Here is a 20,479-nt window from a genome sequence, read left to right on the forward strand (position 1 = left end):
GGTACAGAAACCTTTGTTCGCAATTACAGAGATCATACGTTTCCTGTAGTTCTTGACCAGGTTTGCACACACTGCAGCAGGGATTTTGGCCCACTCCTCCATACAGACCTTCTCCAGATCCTTCAGGTTTCGGGGCTGTCGCTGGGCAATACGGACTTTCAGCTCCCTCCAAAGATGTTCTATTGGGTTCAGGTCTGGAGACTGGCTAGGCCACTCCAGGACCTTGAGATGCTTCTTACGGAGCCACTCCTTAGTTTCGCCGGCTGTGTGTTTCGGGTCGTTGTCATGCTGGCAGACCCAGCCACGACCCATCTTCAATGCTCTTACTGAGGGAAGGAGGTTGTTGGCCAGGATCTCGCGATACATGGCCCCATCCATCCTCCCCTCAATACGGTGCAGTCGTCCTGTCCCTTTTGCAGAAAAGCATCCCCAAAGAATGATGTTTCCACCTCCATGCTTCACGGTTGGGATGGTGTTCTTGGGGTTGTACTCATACTTCTTCTTCCTCCAAACACGGCGAGTGGAGTTTAGACCAAAAAGCTCATCAGACCACATGACCTTCTCCCATTCCTCCTCTGGATCATCCAGATGGTCATTGGCAAACTTCAGACGGGCCTGGACATGCGCTGGCTTGAGCAGGGGGACCTTGCGTGTGCTGCAGGATTTTAATCCATGATGGCGTAGTGTGTTACTAATGGTTTTCTTTGAGACTGTGGTCCCAGCTCTCTTCAGGTCATTAACCAGGTCCTGCCATGTAGTTCTGGGCTGATCCCTCACCTTCCTCATGATCATTGATGCCCCACGAGGTGAGATCTTGCATGGAGCCCCAGACCGAGGTTGATTGACCGTCATCTTGAATTTCTTCCATTTTCTAATAATTGCGCCAACAGTTGTTGCCTTCTCACCAAGGTGCTTGCCTATTGTCCTGTATCCCATCCCAGCCTTGTGCAGGTCTACAATTTTATCCCTGATGTCCTTACACAGCTCTCTGGTCTTGGCCATTGTGGAGAGGTTGGAGTCTGTTTGATTGAGTGTGTGGACAGGTGTCTTTTATACAGGTAACAAGTTCAAACAGGTGCAGTTAACTTCTCTAGGATAGGGGGCAGCATTTTCACTTTTGGATAAATAGCGTGCCCAATTTCAACTTCCTTCTACTCATCCCCAGAATATAAGATATGCATATCATTAGTAGATTTGGATAGAAAACACTCTGACGTTTCTAAAACTGTTTGAATCATGTCTGTGAGTATCACAGAACTTATGTAACAGGCAAACCCCGAGGACTATCCATTCAGATGTATTTTTTTGAGGTCACCATCTGTTCAATGAGGTTTCATTGGGATACTAGATTTCTAATCAACCTGTTTGCAGTTCTTACCGCTTCCACTGGATGTCACCAGTCTTTGGAAATAGGTTGAGGTTATTCCTTTGTGAAATGAAGAAGAACGGCCATCTGGAATCAGTGTAACGTTATGTGTACTGTTTGAGAGTTGCGCAAGACTAGAAAAGTATCGTTAGTTTGTTGTCCTCCTGTCTTGAAAACAGATAGACCCGTCTTCAATTTGATCGATTATTAACGTTTACAAATACCTTAAGTTGTATTACAAAAGTAGTTTGAAATGTTTTGGCAAAGTTTACCGTTAACTTTTGAGATATTTTGTAGTGACGTTGCGCAATTTGGAAGCTGTTTTTTTCTGGATCAAACGTGCCAAATAAATGGACATTTGGGATATATATCGACGGAATTAATCGAACAAAGGGACCATTTGTGATGTTTATGGGACATATTGGAGTGCCAACAACAGAAGCTCGTCAAAGGTAAGGCATGAATTATATTTTTATTTCTGTGTTTTGTGTCGCGCCTGCAGGGTTGAAATATGCTTCTCTCTCTTTGTTTACAATGGTGCTATCCTCAGATAATAGCATTGTTTGCTTTCGCCGAAAAGCCTATTTGAATTCTGACATGTTGGCTGGATTCACAACCAGTGTAGCTTTAATTTGGTATCTTTCATGTGTGATTTAATGAAAGTTAGATTTTTATAGTAATTTATTTGAATTTGGCGCTCTGCATTTTCTCTGGCTTTTGGCCAAGTGAGACAGTAGCGTCCCGCCTAAACGCAGATTTTTGGATATAAATATGAACTTTACCGAACAAAACATACATGTATTGTGTAACATGAAGTCCTATGAGTGTCATCTGATGAAGATCATCAAAGGTTAGTGATTCATTTTATCTCTATTTCTGCTTTTTGCTACTCCTCTCTTAGGCTGGAAAATGGCTATCTTTTTCTGTGCCTTGGCTCTGACCTAACATAATCGTTTGGTGTGCTTTCGTCGTAAAACCTTTTTGAAATCAGACACAGTGGCTGGATTTACAACAAGTGTGTCTTTAAAATGATGTAAAATACTTGTATGTTTGAGGAATTTAAATTATGGGATTTCTGTTGTTTTGAATTTGGCGCCCTGCAGTTTCACTGGCTGTTGACGAGGTGAGACGCTACCGTCCCACATACCCTAGAGAAGTTAAACAGCTTGGAAAATTCCAGAAAACGACGTCAAGGCTGTGGAAGCTTCTGATAGGCTAATTGACATAATTTGAGTCAATTGGAGGTGTACCTGTGGATGTATTTCAAGGTCTACTTTCAAACGTAGTGCCTCTTTTCTTGACATCATGGGAAAATCAAAAGAAATCAGCCAAAAAAAGTCTGGTTCATCCTTGGGAGCAATTTACAAGCTCCTGAAGGTACCATGTTCATCTGTACAAACAATAGTACGCAAGTATAAACACCATGGGACAACGCAGCCGTCATAGCGCTCAGGAAGGAGACGCATTCTGTCTCCTAGAAATGAACGTACTTTGGTACGAAAATTGCAAATCAATCCCAGAACAACAGCAAAGGACCTTGTGGAGATGCTGGAGGAAACAGGTACAGAAATATCTATATCCACAGTAAAATGAGTCCTATTTCGGCATAACCTGAAATGCCGCTCAGCAAGGATGAAGCCACTGCTCCAAAACTGCCATAAAAAAGCCAGACTATGGTTTGCAACTGCACATGGGGACAAAGATTTTACTTTTAGAGAAATGTCCTCTGGTCTGATGAAACAAAAATAGAACTGTTTGGCCATAATAACCATCATTAATTTTGGAGGAAACGGGGGAGGCTTGCAAGCCGAAGAACCTCATCCCAACCATGAAGCACGGGGGTGGCAGCATCATGTTGTGGAGGTGCTTTTATGCAGGAAGGACTGGTGCACTTCACAAAATAGATGGCATCATTAGGGAGGAAAAGTATGTGGATATATGGAAGCAACATCTCAAGACATCAGTCAGGAAGTTAAAGCTTGGTCGCAAATGGGTCTTCCAAATGGACAATGACCCCAAGCATACTTCCAAAGTTGTGGCAAAATGGCTTAAGGACAACAAAGTCAAGGTATTGGAGCAGCCATCACAAAGCCCTGACCTCAATCCCATAGAAGATTTGTGTGCAGAACTGAAAAAGCGTGTGTGAGCAAGGAGGCCTACAAACCTGACCCAGTTACACCAGCTCTGTCAGGAGGAATGGGCCAAAATTTACCCAACTTATTGTGGGAAGCTTGTGGAAGGCTACCCGAAACGTTTGACCCAATTTAAACAATGTAAAGGCAATGCTACCAAATACTAATTGAGTGTATGTAAACTTCTGACCCACTGGGATTGTGATGAAAGAAATTAAAACTGAAATAAATCATTCTCTCTACTATTATTCTGACATTTCACATTCTTAAAATAAAGTGGTGATCATAACCGAACTAAGACAGGAAATGTTTTACTAGGATTCAATGTCAGGAATTATGAAAAACTGAGTTTAAATGTATTTGGCTAAGGTATATGTAAACTTCCGACTTCAACTGTCGATATCCCTTAAAAAAATCTGACATTTCCAGGTACAATAGTCATTTACAACATTAACAATGTCTACACTGTATTTCTGATCAATTTGATGTTAATTTTAAAGGTAAAAGAAATAGCTTTTCTTTCAAAAACAAGGACATTTCTAAGTGACCCAAACATTTGAACGGTAGTGTATATTAATCAATTTCATCCACTTGTCATTACATTTTTTTGTTATACATTCAACGTGTTGTGTTTCTGTGATACTCATTTTTACGGACCTAATAACTAGCCTACGGATATTGTTGCACTTGCTTTGTCTCGGGGTCCTACTGTAGGCCTATTTACAAGTGCAGCCGATTCAGACAGTTAACTTGAGTGGCAACAAATCTGCCCAATTATCTGATTCGCTTTCTTTGCACCCACTTCTGTTGATCCTCCCACTTTTGTTGACACACACTTTCAGACACACTCCATGTATGCAATTACCCATGACTCGGTGACATGAGCAAAGAGATTGGGCTTATCACAGTGATCCGGTCTCTTTTTGGCCGCTTTTTTGTTCAGTGCAGAAATATTAATATCTTTAGTGGCCTATGCTTACTGTGTGTCACTCAGCTCACAAGATAGCTGCAAGACACACTATTATCAATACATTTAACATTTGATTCAACGGTATAATTTCTGTTACGTCATTAGTTTATAACTTCATCATTATCTGCAGCAGCAGTTGGTTTAGGCTGTGGAAGTGGCGTCGTCGGACGGCCCCGTTTTGGCAACGTCGGACGGCCCAGATGCAGCTGCCGAAGTTGCGGTGGTGCCGGACCGACCAGTCGCAGCGTCATCGGACGGGTCATTCCCGCTGTCTCCCTTAATAGTCGATTATTCTGTCTTGCTGGAATGAATGAGTCGGGAGACAGGCGCAGAAATGCGTAATAGAGTTTTTTATTATAGCCCATTGGGCACGGGGACAAAGACCAAACAAACATGTAAAAAAAAATTGTTTTACCTTTGGGGTCAAAACTGACCACTTTTGGTGCTTTTAGGGTAAAAAAAGTTAAATGTTAATGTACTGTATATTTACATTTGTTTGATTTTATTTTAAGAATCTTTAGGGGTACCAATAATTGTGACACTATCTTTTCTCTGAGCAATTGTATTAGTATCCAATAATATAATTGTCAATATTTTTTGGGACAACAATGCAGCTCATTATTTTTGTTATTTATTTTATACAGTCTTTTTTTCACATCTTTATTAAGACTGCCAATCATTTTGGTGGTGACTGTATCAACAGCTACATTGTTGGTTTGTGTTCTTCAGCTGAAAAGGAGTAATAATAGAGTATTGTTTGCTCATTAATGATTGGTGCATCCCAGATACAAACTAACAACATTATCAACAACTGAAGAAGTGGGGAAATAAATGTTTACTATAACAAATACTTTGACATTGACAATCAGGTGTAAGGCTTTCGTTTAAGAGCAACACACATAAGTATCTCAATTGAGAATTTGGCCTAAAAAGCACAACCCTGTGTCCCTCTCCCAGTCTTCTTCTCAGTAAAATTGTACAACTCTTGCTCCAGCTCTGCCAGGCTGTCGGTCTGGGAGGCAAGCTGCATGTAAGAGGTGATGAGAAAGTTGGGCCCGACCAGCCAGCCATGACAAAAATAGATTACTCTGAGAACGAGACAGACAGAATGCCATGACAAAAATAGATTACTCTGAGAACGAGGCAGACTGTGTGTTCGTGTGCGTGTGTGTATGAAAAGGAGAGGTAGCGAGAGAGAAAGCGAAAGCAGCAAGGGAAATAATGATAGAGAGTAGAATGACTGATACCTTCATCTTGGTTATTATTTCAGGTCCAACCTTCATAAGCACTACATAAATGTGTAACAAATCATCTGTATGGCAAATCAAATCAAATTGTATTAGACACATGCGTCGACTACAACAGGTGTAGACCTTACAGTGAAATGCTTACTTACGAGCCCCTAACCAACAATGCAGTTTAAAATAATACGCATAAGAATAAGAAGTAAAAGTAACAAGTAATTAAAGAACAGCAGTAAAATAACAATAGCGAAACTATATACAAGGGGGTACCGGTACAGAGTCAATGTGCGGGGGCACCGGTTAGTTGGTGATCAGGCCTACCACTGTGTCATCGGGAAACTTAGTTGAGGTAATATGTAAATGTATGTAGAGTTATTAAAGTGACTATGCATAGATGATAATAACAGAGAATAGCAGTGGTGTGGAGGGGGGGGAGGCAATGCAAATAGTCTGGGTAGCCATTTGATTAGGTGTTCAGGAGACATGGCTTGGGGGTAGAAGCTGTTCAGAAGCCTCTTGAACTAGACTTGGCACTCTGGTACCGCTTGCCGTGGGGTAGCAGAGAGAACAGTCCATGACTAGGGTGGCTGGAGTCTTTGACAAAATTTTTTTCCCTCTGACACCGCCTCGTATAGAGGTCCTGGATGGCAGGAAGCTTGGCCCCAGTGATGTACTGGGCCATTTGCACTACCCTCTGTAGTGCCTTGCGGTCGGAGTCCCGAGCAGTTGCCATACCAGGCAGTGATGCAACCAGTCAGGATGGTCTCGATGGTGCAGCTGTAGAACCTTTTGAGGATCTGAGGAACCATGCCAAATATTTTCAGTCTCCTGAGGGGGAATAGGTTTTGTTGTGACCTTAACAACTGTCTTGGTGTGCTTGGACCATGTTAGTTTTTTGTTGATGTAGACACCAAGGAACTTGAAGCTCTCAACCTGCTCCACTGCATCCCATCAATGAGAATGGGGGCGTGCTCGGTCCTCTTTTTCCTGTAGTCCACAATCATCCCCTTTTTCTTGATCACGTTGAGGGAGAGGTTATTGTCCTGGCACCACACGGCCAGGTCTCTGACCTCCCTATAGGCTGTCTCGTCGTTGTTGGTGATCAGGCCTAGCACTGTGTCATCGGGAAACTTAATGATGGTGTTGGAGTCGTGCCTGGCCGTGCATTCATGAGTGAACAGGGAGTACAGGAGGGGACTGAGCACGCACGCCTGGGGGGCCCCAGTGTTGAGAATCACCGTGGCAAATGTGTTGTTACCTTCCCTTACCACCTGTGGGCGGTTCGTCAGGAAGTCTAGGATCCAGTTGCTGAGGGAGGTGTTTAGTCCCAGGGTCCTTAGCTTATTGATGAGCTTTGAGGGCACTATGGTGTTGAACGCTGAGCTGTAGTCAATTAATAAATAGCATTATCACATAGGTGTTCCTTTGTCCAGGTGGGAAAGGGCAGTGTTGAGTGCAATAGAGATTGCGTCATCTGTGGATCTGTTGGTGCGGTATGTAAATTGGAGTGGGTCTAGAATTTCTGGATAGTGGTGTTGATGTGAGCCATGACCAGCCTTTCAAAGCTCTTGATGGCTACAGACGTGAGTGCTATGGGTCGGTAGTAATTTAGGAAGGTTACCTTAGTGTTCTTGGGAACAGGCACTATGGTGGTCTGCTTACAAGGTTACAAAAGCGTTCCACAGGGATGCTGGCCCATGTTGACAACAATGATTCTCACAGTTGTGTTGAGTTGGCTGGATGTCCTTCAGGTGGTGGACCATTCTTGATACACACAGGAAACTGTTAAGCGTGAAAAACCCAACAGCGTTGCAATTATTGACTCAGACAAACCGGTGCGCCTTGCACCTACTACCATACCCCGTTCAAAGGCACTTAAATATTTTGTCTTGCCCATTCACCCTCTGAATGGCACACATACACAATCCATGCCTCAATTGTCTCAAATCTTAAACGTCTTTCTTTAACCTGTCGCATCCTCTTCATCTACGCTGACTGAAGTGGATTGAACAGGTGATATCAATACGGGATTATAGCTTTCACCTGGATTCACCTGGTTAGTCTATGTCATGGAAAGTGAAGGTGTTGCTAATGCTTTGTACACTCTTTGTATTTACAAGTCAATGTATTAACTAGTATGACTATTTTAAATACAGATGATATTTTATGTTACTGTACTTACAGTACTTTCTAGTCTTACAGCATCTCATTGAATTATTCATGTTTAGCAGATCTAAATTTGCCCAGGCTCGAACGTTACAGTCCCAAAGAATGTCTGGAGGGCAGCCATGCAACCAGGCCAATAGTTCCACTGCGATGGCAATCCACTGTTGGGTGCTTTAGATGTTGATATGTTTCTCAAAAGCAACCTGAGTTGTATGTACAGAAATTGCATTGACCGTAGATTTAGAAACGAAGAAGATCCAATCACATTGGGTAATTTTGGGGGTCTCCATCTCAGAATGCACGTATAAGGATACCAGGCGTTGTGTCGGAAACACATTGCCTGTAAAAAGAGGCAAGTTGTCATTCACCCCAATCAACACTGTTTTGGATGGGAATGTCCGTTCTACTCATTCAAATGTTATTGGACAATGTCTGTGGTACAGTATGTATATGTAACTATTATTTGTAGAGTCATTATCTTCAAACCTAACTCAAATGTAAATGTCTGGCTGTGTCATTATGACTTTGGATAACTTATTTATGGCACATTTAACTTATTTCATTTGAACAATTCTCAGTGGCAAAGCAAAAAGGGGAGAAGATGGGGAGAAAAATGACAGATTGGATCCTGAAAAAGTGACCGCAATAACTGTTGAGTAGGTTTTTGTCCATCGATTGCAAATGAGCATTTGACAGTGTGTGGGTATTGTCATGATATTTAAAAAATAATATGACTTTTAAATTATTCATGGAATGCTAAATTAAATTATATCCAAACTGCATGCTGAGACATAAAAATGGTATTCATAAATTAATCTCTGGGTAAGTAGAATAACGACCTGAAGCTCTAAACCTCGCAGTATACCCTATAACAGGGTTGGTCAATTTAAATTCAATAAATTGAAGATGTTAACCTGTTGAGGACAGAGGGCGCTGTTTTCACTTTGGGGGAAAATCGTGCCCAATTTAAACGGCCTCGTACTCAATTCTTGCTCGTACAATATGCATATTATTATTACTATTGGATAGAAAACACTCTCTAGTTTCTAAAACCGTTTGAATTATATCTGTGAGTAAAACAGAACTCATTTTGCAGCAAACTTCCTGACAGGAAGTGGAAAATCTGAAATCGATGATCTGTTCTATAAATGGCCTTCATATATATCAGTATACACTTCATACACCTTCCACTAGATGTCGACAGGCAGTGAGAGAAGAAATGGAGTGTATAACTTGATCTGGGGTCGAACAAAAGCTCTTGGCATGACGTGTCACCAGTTTCCTGTTTTCTGGAGCGCGCGAGAAGGGACCTGGTATTGCCTTCTGAAAAGCTGTCGTTATAGACGACTAATATCTCCGGCTTTGATTTTATTTGATAAATGTGACAATATCATCGTAAAGTATGTTTTTTCAATATAGTTTTATTAAATTATTGAAATTTATTCGGGACGTTAGGCGTGTTGCGTTGTGTGCCTTTGTTCAGGAAGGAGAGCTTCGCGCTACTTTGCTAGCTTTCCGTGCTAATTGACTGGAGAAGAGGACATTCTAAAACCAAACAACGATTGTTCTGGACAAAGGACCCCTTGTACAACATTCTGATGGAAGATCATCAAAAGTAGGACCCATTTTATGATGCTATTTCATATATCTGTCGAACATGTGAAATAGTAGTTTGCGCCCAGATTTTGGGCACGCTCTCGCTATAACTAAGCTGGATGTCGTAATGAAGTTATTTTTAGAATTCTAACACGGCGATTGCATTAAGAACTAGTGTATCTATCATTTCTTATACAACATGTATTTTCTAGTAAGGTTTATGAATAGTTATTTGGTCAGAATAGTTGAGTGTCATAAAAATATCCGCACATTCTGGGAAAAAGATGCTACGTTAGCACAATATATAACCACTGATTTCAGCTCTAAATATGCACATTTTCGAACAAAACATAAGTGTATGTATAACCTGATGTTATAGGACTGTCATCTGATGAAGGTTTATGAAGGTTAGTGAAAATTAATATATTTTGCTGGTTTATTCGCTATCGCTAACGTGCCTATTGCTATCGCTAGCGTACCTTGATGAATGAATGCGGTAGTGTGGTAGGCTATTGTAGTAAGCTAATATAATGCTATATTGTGTTTTCGCTGTAAAACACTTAAAACATCGGAAATATTGGCTGGATTCACAAGATGTTTGTCTTTAATTTGCTGTACACCATCAATTTTTCAGAAATGTTTTATGATGAGTATTTAGGTATTTGACGTTGGTGTCTGTAATTACTCTGGCTGCTTCGGTGCTATTTGTGACGGTAGCTGTGATGGTAGCTGCAATGTAAAACTGATTTATACCTCAAATATGCAAATATTTCGAACAAAACATAGATTTATTGTATAACATGTTATAAGACTGTCATCTGATGAAGTTGTTTCTTGGTTAGTTTGGTTGGTTCTTGGTTAGTTAGGTTGGCTTTGTGCATGCTACCTGTGCTGTGAAAAATGTCTGTCCTTTTTTGTATTTGGTGGTGAGCTAACATAAATATATGTGGTGTTTTCGCTGTAAAACATTTTAAAAATCGGACATGTTGACTGGATTCACAAGATGTGTATCTTTCATTTGCTGTATTGGACTTGTTAATGTGTGAAAGTTAAATATTTCTCAAAAATATTTTTTGAATTTCGCGCTCTGCCTTTTCAGTGGAATGTGGGAGGAGTTCCGCTAGCGGAACCCCGGTGCCAGACAGGTTAAAGGGATAGTTCATTTTTGTACACCTTATAGTCAGATGGCTAACAAAAAAACGATGAGGGTGATGGGGGCAATGAGACAAGGTTCAATGTTTGTGGCCAAATCCACTGAACTTAATAATGGCTAGTTAACTTCTCTAGGATAGGGGGCAGCATTTCCACGTTTGGATGAAAAACATACCCAAATTCAACTGCCAGTTACTCATCGCCAGGAGATAAGATATGCATATTATTAGTGGATTTGGATAGAGAACACTCTGAAGTTTCTAAAACTGTTTGAATCATGTCTGTGAGTATAACATAACTTATTTAGCAGGCGAAACCCCGAGGACAAACCATTCAGATTTTTTTTTTTTTGAGGTCACTGTCTTTTCAATGAGGTTTCATTGGGAAACTAGATTTCTAAGCAACTTGCTTGCAGTTCCTACGGCTTCCACTGGATGTCACCAGTCGTGAGAAATAGGTTGAGGTTATTCCTTTGTGTAATGAAGAAATACGGCCATCTTGAAGTCGAGGCACTCCTGGTGTCCTAGACATGCGTTTCAATCAAACAGAAGGCATGCTACATATCGTTTTAATCCTGTATTGAACACATATCACCCCGTCTTCAATTTTATCGATTGTTAACGTTAAAAAATACCTAAAGTTGTATTACATAAGTAGTTTGACATTTTTGGCAAAGTTTACAGGTAATCTTTGATATATTTTGGAACCGGTGTTTTTCTGGATCAAACGCGCCAAATAAATGGACATTTTGGACATATATCAACGGAATTAATCGAACAAAAGGACCATTTGTGATGTTTATGGGACATATTGGAGTGCCAACAACAGAAGCTCGTCAAAGGTAAGGCATGAATTATATTTGTATTCTGTGTTTTGTGTCGCTCCTGCAGGGTTGAAATGTTTTCTCTCTTTTGTTTACAATGGTGCTATGCTCAGATAATAGCATCGTATGCTTTCGCTGAAAAGCCTATTTGAATTCTGACATGTTGGCTGGATTCACAACCAGTGTAGCTTTAATTTGATATCTTTCATGTGTGATTTAATGAAAGTTTGATTTTATAGTAATTTTCATAGTCATTCATTTTAATGTGGTGCTATGCATTTTCTCAGGCTTTTTGCCAAGTGATACAGTAGCGTCTTGCCTAAACACAGATTTTTGGATATAAATATGAACTTTACCGAACATAAAATACATGTATTGTATAACATGAAGTCCTATGAGTGTCATCTGATGAAGATTATCAAAGGTTAGTGATTAATTGTATCTCTATTTCTGCTTTTTGTTACTCCTCTCTTTAGCTGAAAAAAAGTGACTTGGCTCATACCTTACATAATCGTTTGGTGTGCTTTCGTCGTAAAACCTTTTTGAAATCGGACACTTTGGCTGGATTTACAACAAGTGTAGCTTTAAAATGGTGTAAAATACTTGTATGTTTGAGGATTTTAAATTATGGGATTTCTGTTGTTTTGAATTTGGCGCCCTGCAGTATTACTGGCTGTTGATGAGGTGGGACGCTAACGGTTATGGAGAAGCTCGGGGTCATGGTCAGCCTCACCACCGGGTAGAGGCCTCAGTCCAACGGGCCGGCAGAGAAGATGAACCAGGAGCTGGGGATGTTCCTGAGGAGTCACTGTCAGGACCGGCAAGGAGAGTGGGCTCGGTCCATCTTCAATTTCTCAAAGATAATTTCCCTAACTTTGTCCTCAGACTCCGTGCAGGTCTCGTGGAGATTATTCAATTCCATCCACAACCATGTTGTTCTGCCTTGATTGTCCCTCGAGTCTGATTAATACATCATTATTATCGTGGATTCACACACAGAATTGATGACCTCCCTCAATGACTTACAGATTGCTGTCATCTTGCCATTCTCCTTGTTTCAACTCATTGAGGTGACCCTGGGAGAACTGCAAACTGTTCTTCAGGTCCTGAACGTCTCTGGTCAGGTCATCCAATATTTTATTAGTTGAATCCACCAGTATTTGGACAAAACACTTGAAGCTATGTTCTTGTTGTTGTAACAACTGCTTGTAGAACTACAGTATTTTTGTTTGTTTAAAAGATCCTTCAAGTGTAATAGAGACACCAATGTCCTGAACGGTACTCCCACCGGCTTTGGTCTTTGTCATGGTAGCTAGCAATGTAGGTTACCCTGTTAATCCTCGCAGTTCCAGACAGGGCAGGTCACAGGGAAGATTGAAAACTAACAACAGCAGCGATCGAGACAGCCACAATGGCTATCCGCATCGCGGGCTGCATTCAAAACCCAGCTAGCTTGATAGGCAGCTAGCTAGCTAGCACCTAGGCTAGCTGCTGCACCAAATAGCTCCTCAGACTCGTCCTTTGTCTGCAAGTTACAGGACAGAGACTAGCAGTCCCAGCAACTGATGCCAACTGTGTCGCAGGATCCAAACTAAAAAGTTAGCTAGCTACTAACAACTTTCCAATAAACTTTCAAAACAACAAACTTTCCAAAACAACACAACCAAGCTACATAGGTAGCTATGTAATCTAACTCATCACTTAACTACTACAAACTAATTTAAATTACAATAAATAAATGTTAACTTACAAATTTTCGCTGTCCAGTGGCACCACAAGTGGGCATTGGATTTGCAAACTGCATCACATGTGCGCTTACTGCGCTACAGAAACACCATTAACCAAAATACAATGCATGGGCACTGAATTAAAGGGTAACTACACTCAAAAATCTAAGTTTCTTCGATTTTTCCCAGACCTCAAAAGTGGTCCATTGATGCAGTTTAAGCATTGTTGTGATTCAGGACATATATATTTTTGTTTTTCTATTAAAAAAAGTGTGAAAAACTGAAACAAAACAGAGAAAGGAATACAAAAGGTAAAATACAGAATTAGGTAAATATGCCATTTAGCAGATGCTTTTATCCAAAGCGACTTACAGTCAAGCATGCATACATTTTTACGTATGGGTGGTCCTAGGAATCTACCCCACTGTCCTGGCGTTGCAATGCTCTACCAAGATATATGAAAAGAATATAAATGCTTTGTGAAGCCTCAATTTAACATGATTTGTAAATCCTTTATTAAGCAGTGCTTATGCCACCCTTTGTAAAGCACCGGTCTATGTCATATTTGACATTGGTGGTTATGTCACACAGTTATACCCCATTTATGTACCCTTCATAGAGCATAAGACACAGTTATAGATGATTTGTGACACATTGATGTAGTGTTTCTAAAGGCTTTATGAAGCCTTTCTAAGCTGCACGTCACTTAATGTGGGGCCTTATTTCAATTAGGTAATTTACTTTGATGGACACCTGTCACTTTTCTTTTTTAAGTGAGACAAGAAATGATACCGTAACAGATTCGGCCATAATGCCAATTTATGCTACTCAGTGGGCTACAGTGAAAGTTAACCCAGGAGGATGGATTTAGTGCACACTTCCAAAAAGTCCACTTGTTTATTTGCCAGAAAGTCATTATCATTGTTTTGTTTTTGTGCCAGGTTATAATGAAAACAAGTAGGGGTGTTGTGTATGTTTACCTTGAAGCAAAAAATTACTATCCGTGAAACATCAATTTTCCCAGTGTTTTTCTTTCTTTTCGGCATGATGAGTGTGGGCTGTCTCCTTAGTCTCATTTGCATAAATACATGCATTATGTTTAGGTCCTAGGGTTGTAGGGGTAATTCATATCTCTAACACAGTTAAAGTTATGGCAGACCCTTCACAGTGAAATACGCAACCAAGAGGGAAAACACAGAGGGCTTTTTAGTTTTTTAATAGATAGTGTAGTGGGTTTTAATCCTACAGCAGAAAAAGAGTGATATGACAATGAACATGTTAATTTATTATTATGGCTATGCAGTATGAAAGTGAATGCCCTCATTTAATATTATTATTGATATCAAAATAGACGATAATGTTTTTCTTTATGTAATCTTTAAATACATTGGAATAAAGTATACAACTAACTAAATGTGTGTTTGTCATTGAGAGTAGGGACAACTATGAGGGAAGTTGTATTACAAAAGTAGTTTGAAATGTTTTGGCAAAGTTTAGAGGTAATTTTTGAGATATTTTGTAGTGACGTTGCTCGAATTGGAACCAGTTTTTTTCTGGATCAAACGCACCAAATAAATTGACATTTTGGATCGAACAAAAGGACCATTTGTGATGTTTATGGGTAAGGCATGATTTATATTTTATTTCTGCGTTTTGTGTTGCGCCTGCAGGGTTGAAATATGCTACACTCTCTTTGTTTACTGTTGTGCTATCATCAGATAATAGCATCTTATGCTTTCGCCGAAAAGCCTATTTGAATTCTGACATGCTGGCTGGATTCACAACGAGTGTAGCTTTAATTTGGTATCTTATATGTGTGATTTAATGAAGGTTTGATTTTATATCATTTTTTTGAATTTGGTGCTCTACATTTTCCCTGGCTATTGGCCAAGTGGGACGCAAGCGTCCCGCCTATCCCAGAGAGGTTTTAAGATCAGTCTGAAAACTTTATTCACCTGAAACCCTGAGCCACAGTTGTTGTTTGTAACGTCTTGTCTTTATCTGTCTACATGGTTGTTGTCTGTCTGGCTTTATAAATACATGTGTTTGCCCTCTGAAGGAACGCTCTGAAGGCTATGTGAGGCATTTGTAATTGGCTCATTTCTTTTTTGATCTTTTCTCAGATGAACATACCATACACACTGTGCTCTCGCTATCTCCAGGAGGTGGACAATACAAATGCAAAAACAAGGACATTTCTAAGTGACCCTAACTTTTGAACGGTAGTGTATAAAGTTGTATTTTCTAACAAAAAAATTCAAACACAGCAGCACCTGTGTCAAATACCTCTGAAGGTGGTATTTGATGTTGTTCCAAACAAATATCTAAGTCTGGCACTACTTCCAGGTGAATAGAAACTTAAAAATGGCAGAATTTCCAGGTCATCTGTTGGGCTATCGCGGGTATTGTTCCTCTCTTGAAGAATGTCCTCTGAAGAAAGATTTGTTTTAAACGGCCATTTATGCTGGAATAATAGATATGAATGACTTTTTAATTTTACTCTTCATGAAGCCGCACTACAGTTCGAATCCCACTAACTAGTTGACAAATCACTGCAGTCAAAGTCCTCACAGGAAGTTCATATGCTGATATTATAGGTAAATCATTCATGTGCTAATTGACTGCTTTGAGGCACATAGTAATAAAGAAATAAGATCATTTACACCTTTTACTCAAGTTGAAATGTGTTCTAATTGCATTTTCCCTCCATGCACACCGAGTCAGTGGAAATCCAGCACTCTTCTCAATACAGGTTACGTTTTACAATTCCAGATAAAAGTTTAAATTATTGCTTTGACTAATGTGAATAAATGATGTCATGGATTAGCATTCCGGTGCTTTCCCTGGGTTGGCTTTGCCAAGGAAACAAGCTTGTTTTCCAAATGGCTGCTATTGAGCTAGCTATTGATCACTCCCTCTCCCCTCTAGGAGCTGAGAGCAGCATATCAACACTGTACTGGGGAAATATGCTGCAGCACTGCCTGTGAAGCACCAGGGTAAAGTGTGGAGAGAAATCAGTACCCTTGTTATATTCATACAGTATGCTAATGAATGTTTGTCATATCTACCTCATTTTTACCTAAAGCCAATCTTTTCCTTTCAAGTGGTACATTTTCCAGCAGGTAATTTAAAAAATTGATTCTGTCTGACTAAGGCATGATCCTTCTTTTAAACATGCTGCTTCTTAACATTTACCAACTCTGAATGTCACTGAATATTGTTTCAACAACTGAAGATGACAGATAGTACTGTATATATCTATACACACCTGTTCTGAAAGGCCCGAGAGTCTGCAACACCACTAAGCAAGGGGAACCACCAAGCAAGCGGCACCATGAAGACCAAGGAGCTTTCAAACAGGTCAGGGACAAAGTTGTGAAGAAGTACAGATCAGGGTTGGGTTATAAAAAATATCAGAAACGTTGAACATCCCACGGAGCACCATTAAATCCATTATAACATTTCTTAAAGAATATGGCACCATAACAAACCTGCCAAGAGATGGCAGGCCACCAAAACTCACAGACCAGGCAAGGAGGGCATTAATCAGAGGCAACAAAGAGACCAAAGATAACCCTGAAGGAGCTGCAAAGCTCCACAGCGGAGATTGGAGTATCTGTCCATAGGACCACTTTAAGCTGTACACTCCACAGAGCTGGGGTTACCGAAGAGTGGCCAGAACAAAAGCCATTGCTTAAAGAAAAAAATAAGCAAACATGTTTGGAGTTTGCCAAAAGGCATGTTGGAGAGTCCCCAAACATATGGAAGGGGGTACTCTGGTCAGATTAGACTAAAATTGAGTTTTTTGTCCATCAAGGAAAACGCTATGTATGGCGCAAACCCAACCCCTCTCATCACCCCCCGAGAACAGCATGGTAGTGGCAGCATCATGGTGTGGGGATGTTTTTCATCGGGCAGGGATGGGGAAATTGGTCAGAATTGAAGGAATGATGGATGGCGCTAAATACAGGGAAATTCTTGAGGGAAACCTGTTTCAGTCTTCCAGATATTTTAGACTGGGACGGAGGTTCACTTTCCAGCAGGACAATAACCCTAAGCATACTGCTAAAGCAACACTTGAGTGGTTTAATGGGAAACATTTAAATGTCTTGGAATGGCCTAGTCAAATCCCAGACCTCAATCCACTTCAGAATCTGTAGTATGACTTAAAGATTGCTGTACACCAGCGGAACCCATCCAACTTGAAGGAACTGGAGCAGTTTTGCCTTGAAGAATGGGCAAAAATCCCAAGCTTATAGAGACATACCCCAAGAGACTTGCAGCTGTAATTGCAGCAAAAGGTGGCTCAACAAAGTATTGATTTTGGGGGGTTGAATAGTTATGCACGCTCAAGTTCTCTTTTTTGTGTTATTTCTTGTTTATTTCAAAATAAAAAATATTTAGCATCTTCAAACTAGTAGGCATGTTGTGTAAATAAAATTATACAAACTCCCCAAAAATCAATTTTAATTCCAGGTTGTAAGGCAACAAAATTGGAAAAATACCAAGAGGGGTGAATACTTTCGCAAGCCATTGTATTTTTAACCTGTTAGGCGGGCTGTCCCGACATCGGTACACACCCCCCACCCCCCCCCACACTGATTAGCATCGCTAGCATAGCGTCACAATTAAATAGTAGCATCTAAATATCATTAAATCACAAGTCCAAGACACCAAATGAAAGATACAGATCTTGTGAATAAAGCCACCATTTCAGATTTTTAAAATGTTTTACAGGGAAGACAAAATATGTAAATCTATTAGCTAACCACGTTAGCAAAAGACACCATTTTTCTTTGTCCACCATTTTTTCTCTCCACCACTAGCTATCACCAATTCGGCCAAATAAAGATATTGATAGCCACTAACCAAGAAAAAACCTCATCAGATGACAGTCTGATAACATATTTATTGTATAGGATAGGTTTTGTTAGAAAAATGTGCATATTTCAGGTAGAAATCCTAGTTTACAATTGCACCCACCATCACAACTCGACTAGAATAAATACACAGAGCAACGTGTATTACCTAATTACTAATCATAAAACATTTCTTAAAAATACACAACTCACAGCAATGGAAAGACACAGATCTTATGAATTCAGACAATATTTCAGATGTTCTAAGTGTTTTACAGCGAAAACACAATAAATCGTTATATTAGCATACCACATGTGCAAACGTTACCAGAGCATCGATTCAAGCCAAAGAGAGCGATAACGTAATCATCGCCAAAATATATTAATTTTTTCACTAACCTTCTCAGAATTCTTCCGATGACACTCCTGTAACATCATATTACAACATACATATAGAGTTTGTTCGAAAATGTGCATATTTAGCCATAAAAAACCGTGGTTATACAATGAAAATAGTAGCAAAACATGCCTGAAAATGTCGGTCGCCATCTTTCAGAGTGATCTAGTTTAATCAATAGCTAATCATATACTTGACTAAAAAATACAGGGTTGACAGGAATCGAAAGACAAATTAGTTCTTTATGCAATCGCTGATTTACATTTCTAAAATTATCCTTACTGTGCAATACAGGGTTCGCCAAGCGAAGCTATAGCAAACAAAATGGCGGAATATGCGTTTAAAATTTTTCGACAGAACAACGAATTATCATATTAAATATTTCTTACTGTGAGGTGATCTTCCATCAGATTCTTGGGCAATGTATCCTTTCTTGGGTCTAATCTTCTTTTGGTCGAAAGATGTCCTCTGTCCGTCGAAATGCCCACTAACGTTCGACCGGGACCCCGAAACGTGCCCAAAGCTTCAAAGAGCATCACATAGAACTTCCTCAAAATCGCACTAAACGGATATAAATTGCTATAAAACGGTTTAAATTAACTAACGTATGATGTTTTTAACACCTATAACGGGTAAAAACATGACCGGCGCTATATTACTGGCTAAACAAAGGCTTGGAAAAAGCCAAGTCCGACGTCCTTCTTGCGTTGAGCGCAGGGTCCAAAAGAACGCTACTTCCGGTATTTGGTCATTTATAGAGGCACTGATTGCGCAATCGACTCCATTCAAATTGTCACCACTTACTGACATCTAGAGGAAGGCGTGGGCAGTGTTTGTATCCTCATAGGATTTACAGAGACTTTTAAAACTGATCTGGAACCAGAGGCCAAGATGTCTGAAATCTGACACACTGGGAGGAAAAGTGCTGTAGAATGAGTTCTGTTTCACTCAGAGACATAATTCAAACGGCTATAGAAACTAGAGAGTGTTTTCTATCCAATAATAACAATAATATGCATATTGTACGAGCAAGAATTGAGTACGAGGCCGTTTGAAATGGGCACGATTTAGCTGGCTACTCAGTAACGCCCCCTGCAGCCATAAGAAGTTTTAAACTAACATGATTTCTGCAGCAGAGAAAGCCCTGCTGTTTGTTCAGCAACAGCAGGATTTCTGAGGAGTCAGGCCCATGCACAGCACCATGACAGGAAAAAGTATACAGTATGCCTACTGTCGGTGCATCACTGCCCATCACTGGCCAAGGTACATCAAAATATCACATACAGTATATACTGAGATCATGTGACACTTAGCTTGCACACAGGTGGACTTTATTTAACTAATTATGTGACTTCTGAAGGTAATTGGTTGCATCAGATCTTATTTAGGGGCTTCATAGCAAAGGCGGTGAATACATATGCACGCACCACTTTCCTTTTTTGTGTGTTCTTTTGACACAAGTTATTTTTTAAATTTCACTTCACCGATTTGGACTATTTTGTGTATGTCCATTACATTAAATCCAAATAGAAATCAATTTAAATTACAGGTTGTAATGCAACAAAATAGGAAAAATGACAAGGGGGATGAATACTTTGCAAGGCACTGTACTTTGGGCCAGATTAACTAAGTAAGCATCGGCACCAGAGCAAGTTCAAGCCTTTTATTTTTAATAGGGTATAAAACTATAAAACATGCAATGAATGAAGGCCATGTTTTATTCTTTAACGTAGTACTGAATAGCATGCTGATTATGTTCCTTCACAATGGATTCGTTCTGAACCACAACAGGACCAAATCACAGCCACTGAAAGGAGGCACATGTTGTTTCCATGACAATCCCAGGGAATACTTATGGAACACATTTCTGTCAGTTTATGGAGAGTTCATGCAATGTACCTTACACCCAGTCTGAATGAGGTACGACTTCATGATGTGTAATATTTGTAAGAGAGAGTGTGACATGGATAGAGAGAGTGAAGGACTAAAACAGGAGATAACAGCAAGGGAGGAGAAAAAGAGAGAGAAAGATCTACAGGAGGAGACT

The sequence above is a fragment of the Salvelinus namaycush genome, chromosome 20, assembly GCF_016432855.1.
Source record: "Salvelinus namaycush isolate Seneca chromosome 20, SaNama_1.0, whole genome shotgun sequence".
NCBI classification, from domain to species: domain Eukaryota; kingdom Metazoa; phylum Chordata; class Actinopteri; order Salmoniformes; family Salmonidae; genus Salvelinus; species Salvelinus namaycush.